This window comes from Lissotriton vulgaris, unplaced genomic scaffold (genome assembly GCF_964263255.1).
Source record: "Lissotriton vulgaris unplaced genomic scaffold, aLisVul1.2 SCAFFOLD_285, whole genome shotgun sequence".
NCBI lineage: Eukaryota > Metazoa > Chordata > Amphibia > Caudata > Salamandridae > Lissotriton > Lissotriton vulgaris.
Window position 1 is genome coordinate 20,464 of NW_028246414.1, and position 6,821 is coordinate 27,284.

The window sequence follows — 6,821 nt, forward strand, 5'->3', positions numbered from 1 at the left end:
CCCGACGGCTTTACTGTTCGTTTCTTTCTCCAATTTAAATCAGTACTGATTCCTCATTTACTCCAGTTAATTAACCACTTTCTCTCCTCTGGTGAATCCAAAGGTTCTTTCACACAGGCTATGCTTGTTCTTCTCCCCAAAAAAGATAAGGACCCTTCCCTGTGTAAAAATTAGGATGTACCATGTTACAACGCATACCGTTACAACTACCTACCATTACAACGCGACCATTACAACGCATACCATTCTTTGGGGTGCTGGATAGTGGTAAGTATAATTTACTATTCTAACTCCAGTCCCCGTGGACCCTAGGGAAGGTGTTGGATAGTAAATTATACTTATTCCCTATCCTATAGCGCCCCCCAGCGCAATGCGTTGTAATGGTATGCGTTGTAAAAGTCGCGTTGTAATGGTAGTGCGGAGTAACGAATGCGTTGTAACAGGTGCATACCGTAAAAATTATCGACCCATCTCCCTAATTAACACTGATTGTAAATTATATGCGAAACGTCTGGCTCTACGTATTAATTCTATTATCCCTGATTTGGTCAACATTCACCAATCCGGCTTCGTTAAGGGAAGATCCATTACAGACAATTCTAGGACCCTTCTCAATATTATCCATCTCTCTGCTAAAATGGACAATCCTTTGGCGGCCATTACTCTAGACGCCGAGAAGGCATTTGACCGTGTCAACTGGGATTTTATGTTTGGTGCCCTGCGCTGGCGCGGTTTTAGCCCCACTTTTCTTAAACTCGTTCAATTGCTTTATTCTGCTCCTTCTACTTCTATATGGATTAATGGTATGCAATCCGATTATTTTCCCCTTCATAGAGGATCCAGACAAGGCTGTCCACTCTCCCCCCTCCTCTTTATTTTGGCACTCGAACCTTTCCTTGAGAAAATTCGACAATCCCCTTCTTACTCTGGCTTTATTTATAAAGATGTGGAAATTAAGTTTATTGCTTATGCAGACGATATTCTCCTTTACATTTCCAACCCTGCTATTACCCTTCCTGCTTTCTTTTCTTTACTACATGTTTATTCCTCAGTTTCTGGTTACAAATTAAACATTGATAAAACAGAAGTTCTTCCCCTTAATACATTTTGTCTTCCTCACATGTTTCAGGGCTCTGGTTTCCAATGGAATTCTGGTTCTATTAAATGTCTTGGTGTCTTATATGCTAACACCATTAGAGAAACTATCAGAATTAATCACTCTGATATACTTAAAAAGCTCTCTTCTCTTATAGAATGCTGGTCCCCTCTTTTCCTCTCCTGGTGGGGTCGTCTTTCCACTATTAAAATGATGCTCCTTCCTATTGTGAACTTCTGTCTTTCCATGCTTCCTATCTCTCTCCCCCATTTCTTCTTTAAGTCTATCAATAGTCTTTTTTCCAAATTCTTGTGGAATAAGCGTAAGGCTAGAGTCTCTCTCCTCCGTCTTCAACAACCTAAACATCTTGGTGGTGTTAACTTCCCCAACATCTCACGCTTTCACTCTGCTTTTTCCCTCAAGCAAATTTGGCCTTTTCTTCTCGAATCCTCATCTCCTCCTATTACGGCTTGGAGCTCTCTGGAATTGGCTCAACTTCACCCCTTCTCCTTTCTTATTGCCTCCAATTTCACTCAACCACCCCCAAAGCTGCTTTCACCTATTTTTAAGCACTCCAAAGCTTTAACACTTGCCCTTTTCCGCTCATTCTCTTTACCCTCTACTCTTCATTTGAATGCCCCACTTTGTTATAATAAATCTCTTAAACTTCGCAATCGTGCGCTCTTTTGGAAGGAATGGATTGACAAAGGAATTTTCACTTATGGGCAACTCATTTCTAATAATTCCTTATTAACCTTTCCAGCACTCCGTGACTCCTTTGGTATCTCTAACAAATACTGTGCACATTTTCACGAACTTCTCCCTAATCTATCCATTATTATCCTGCTGAACATCCCTTCACCCTCTTCACCTTCTCTCCTTGCCTCTCCACCAAACTTTCATGTTCCCCTTAAGGCCTCTGCTGTTTATAGACTACTTTCTCCCTGACCTACTGATAGGCCTAAAACTAACCTCAAACTTACCTGGGAATCGGACCTCAATCAAACTTTTCCCTCACTCACCTGGGACTCTATTTGGTCCAAACTTCATTCTACCTCTAGGTCCGCTAGTACCACACAAACCCTCTACTTTTTTTTATAATAGATTATTTTATACTTCCTGTGACCTGTGTTAGATACTAAGAAGTGTTGGTCTTGTTCATGCATTTCTAGTTATTTGTTTCACATGTTCTTTCTTTGTCCTAAAGTTCAACTTATGTGGTCCCACATTTGGTCTACACTTAACAAGATTTTATCCACTAATGTTCCCTTTCTTATTTCTTCTGTATTTCTGGGTGGTTTGGACCCAGTTTGGGATGTTCCGCTTCATACTCGTAAATTCATTGACCTTTGCATTGCTATTGCCTTACAAATCATAACAACTAACTGGAAAGATACCAAAAATGTGGTTTATAATGCTTGGTGGAATTTACTCTGCCATCATCACAGATTAGATCGCGCAGGCGCTTCTTCTACTCCCATGTTGATTAAACGTGATTTACTTTGGACCCCTTTAACAGACTTTTTATCTAAAAGTGCCTCATGATCACTTGTTATTGTTATTATTAGTATTACTGTTATTACTATTATTATGTACTTTTATTATTTTACACTTCTCTATTCTGCTTACCATCTCTTATTTACTGCTGTTCCCCTCCCTTCCCCTTCTCCCTTCTTCTTTCCTTCTTTCTCTCTTTCTTCCCCCTACAAAATGAAAACTTATAAAAGCATTTTTTTCATTTGTATAGTGATTTCCCCTTTTGGGGCTTTTCTTGTTATGTTGACACAATATTCTCCATAATTATTTTCATTCACGCTTCTTTTTCTTTGTGCTGTTGTACTGATGTTTTACATTGTTTTATTCTACTTAATAAAGCTTTTCAAAACTTTAAAAAAAGTGCTGCAGAGTGCATTGGCGTACAGTGCATTGGCGTGCAGTGGTGTTGCGTGGAGTGGCATAGAGTGGAAAGTTGCAGAGTAGAATAGAGTGTTGTATAGTGCAGTGGTGTACAGTAGATTGCTTTGGAGTAGACTGAAGTGGCATAGAGTGCACTGGCATAAAGTGGATTGATGAAGAGTAGAGTGGGGTAGAGCATAGTTACGTACAGTGTAGTGCTGTAGAGTAGAGCACAGTGGCATAGATTGCAGTGGTGCAGGGCTAAGTGGGTGTAGAATGGAGAGGTGCATAGTGGTGCGGGGCAGAGTGCAGTGGCATAGAGTGGAGTGATGCAGAGTAGAGAGGTGTAGAGTGCAGTGGCATAGAGATCAGTGGCAGAGTCCAGTGTTGCAAAGTAGTCTGTCATAGAGGACAGTGGTGTATAGTAGAGTGGTTATAAGTGCAGTGGCATAGAGTAGAGTGGTGCAGAGTAGAGTGGTGTATTTGTATTTGTAATTAAACTTGTAGGGTGCTCAGCTACCCACATGGGGTCTCCCGGCGCCGATAGAGGTGGCGTTAAAGTCCCAACAATTATCACTGAGGGAAGAGCCAGGTTTTAAGATTTCTTCGAAATTTCATCCAAGAAGGTTCGAATCTCAGCGCGACAGGGAGAGAATTCCATAGCTTAGGAGCCAGACAGGAAAAGGAGCGTCCGCCCATTCTCGTCAGCTTAAAACGTGGAATTAGAAAGTTCCCTAGAGATGAAGATCTAAGAAGATGAGGTGGAGAGTATTGTTGGACCAGGGACTGGAGGTATGCCGGAGCAGACCTCTGCTTGATCTTAAACATGAAGCAGAGGGCCTTAAATTTAACTCAGCTTTCAATACGGAGCCAGTGTAGGTCTTTTAAATAGGGGGAGATGGATGATCTCCAGGGGACATTGCACAGGAGAAGTGCAGCTGAATTTTGGACAAGCTGGATTTTCCTCTGGATTTCCACGGTGGCTCCAAGGGAGAGCACATTGCCGTAGTCCAGGCGAGAGGTGACCAGGGCCTGAACCACAGTGCGCGTTGTTGTGTCCGGGAGCATCCAGAGGATTTTCCGGAGCCACCCTAATATGGAAAAACAGGTGGCTGCCACTCTGACCGATTGGTGCCGCATAGAAAGTGAGTCATCCAGAACAAAACCAAGGTTTCGTACCTGCGTAACAGGCATGGGTAGCGAGCCCATTTCCGGCGGCCAATGTTGGGGGACCCAGAGATGTTTATGCTTGCCCAAAATGACCACCTCCGTCTTGTCGCCATTCAGGTTCAGGAGGTTCGACTGCATCCACTCTGCCACTCGGCTGAGTCCCTGTTTAAGAGCAGATGGAGCACTTGACTCAGCTGAGGAAAGGGAAAAGATGATTTGAGTGTCGTCTGTGTAGGAGTAAAGGGAAAGACCAGCGTCTTCCATGATGGTTGCTAGGGGCCTCACATAGGTGTTATAGAGCATAGGGCTCAGGAAGAGGAGTTAGAAGAAACAACCTGAAATGAACGTCCGCTCAAGAAAGAGGACAGCCAGGCCAGAGCAGAACCGGACACCCCAGCCACCTTCAAAGCGTTCAAGAGGACAGGGTGCGAGACCGTGTCAAATGCGGCGCTTAAATCTAAAAGTATAAGCGCCGAGGTTTCGCCCTGATCGAGGCGAGAGCATAGGCTCTCAGTGACCCCCAAGAGGGTGGTCTCCGTGGAGAAGTGTGTACGGAACCCAGATTGAGATGGATGCAAGAAGCCAGTAGTCTCCACGTGGGAGGTTAGATGTGTGTTAATGTGCCTCTCCAAGAACTTTGAGAACATTGGCAGCAGAGAGATGGGGCGGAAGTTAGAAAGCGTCATAGGGTCTGCGCCGTTTTTTTTTAGGAGTGGAACCACCATGGCTCTTTTCCATTCATCCGGGACGATGGATTCCTGTAATGAGGAGTTGAGGAGCTCTGGGATGACCAGGAGTATATCAGGCAATAGCTGTCGAAGAATATCGATTGGAATAGGATCCAAGGGAGATCCTGAATTTACCCTGGCCATACAGTTCCGAAGCGAACTCTGATCTAACTGAGGCCACTCTGTGACCCGTGCTGTAGAAGATGGAAAACCATGAGTTCCCAAAATGGGAGGGTCATGAAATAACCCGGTGGAAGCAGCTGAGAGAGAGTTATAGATTGTGTCGACTTTAGGTATGAAAAAGTCGGCGATTTCATTGCATTGGGTTTCCCCCAAAGCCGGTGGGGTAGGGGAAGTGTTTGAGCCAGCTAGCTTCTTCACCATTGAAAAAAGGGCTTTCGGCCGGCTAGTGGCACTATTGATGGTCTCCGTAACATATAGGGCCTTCGCCTTTCTACAGGCTCGATGGTACTGCCTGAGAACTGAACGATATGTCAGTTTGTTACTAGGAGTGCATGTTTTTCTCCAGGCTTTCTCCTGATGTTTGCATTTGGACTTCAATGTTTTCAGGTCGTCCGTGAACCACGGGGCCGGGGGGAGGTGTGTAATGGGTCGTATGGAGCATAATGGCAGATGGCGGTTAATGTTAGAGGTCAGCCAGTGGGAAACTTCCTGATTCAAAGAAGTACATGTTAACTTCGTGTCTGGGCGGCTAGCCAATAGTGAGGCATTAAACGCCGGGATGTTCAGCTTGGTCCAGGCCCTGTAATTACCCATAGCGCCAGAAAAAGTCGCTTTCTTAGCACTCTCTGCGGCCAGACTGAAATGAATGGCAAAGTGGTCAGACCAGTCAAGGGGAAGAGCGGTAACGCTGCAATCAAACAAGATATTAGAAATGATGGGATCAAGTAAGTGTCCTGCCTGGTGGGTTGGGCCTTGGTTGCATAGTATTAAGTTGATGGCTTCGCAGTCAGATAGCAACATATTGCTTACGCTATTTTGGGTGTCTTCTAAATGGAGGTTCAGATCCCCCAAAATAGTAAAATTGGCTGACTTCAGAGCAAGTAAAGCTACTTGCTCCGCAAAGGTTAATAGCCACTGGGTTGGTTTGTTGGGGGGGACGATAAATCAGTATTCCTGACAAAGTCAGTTGGGGGGACACCGCTAATTTGAACAGAGCGGCTTCACAGTCAGGGAAGGGGAGAGCTTCCAGATGATAGGAGTGAGTGGACTTAAAAATAATCGTTAACCCTCCCCCTCTCCCAGTGTCTCTGTCTTGTCTAACAATAACGTAGCCGGGTGGCAAGGCGCTGGCCACATCTGGGCCGGAACTGGCATGGAGCCAGATTTCTGTTAAAAACAGGACGTCAGGCTGGGTAGAGGTAAGGAGGTCGAAAATGTGGTCTCTATTTTTTGGCAGTGAGCGGCAGTTAATGCTACAAAACATATATGATTGAGATAATTGCGCTGCAAACCCAGTAGCGTTCCTGAGAGCAAGATGACAGTGGGGACATTTTGCAGGGACTTTAGCTGATAAGTCAAGGGGAGGGCAAGTGGGTGAATTACCTCCAAACCGGCGCAGCTTCTCAGCAGAGCATGAGTATGAGGCAAGGCAGCGGGTTTCTGCCTCATCACGGACAGGGTTTCTGGCCGCTGGGCGCTGCAGGGCGCGGACGGGCGCAGACGGGCTTGCCTCTGGCGCACCTCCGGCGCGCCATCGGCGCCCCCGCTGTGAGTGCACGCTGCGTGTTTGCATCCGGTGGTTTAAATACCTGCCGGTCAGGGCAGGAGGGGCATCCTAGAACGCGGGCAGAGTCCTTCCTCTATCCCGCGATAGAAGCGAGAAGGGGAGGGCGCAGAGTTTAAAGGGTGTAGTTCTCCCTAAAGGCTAAGATAACATCGCAGGAATTAAGTATTGCCCAGTCTACAGT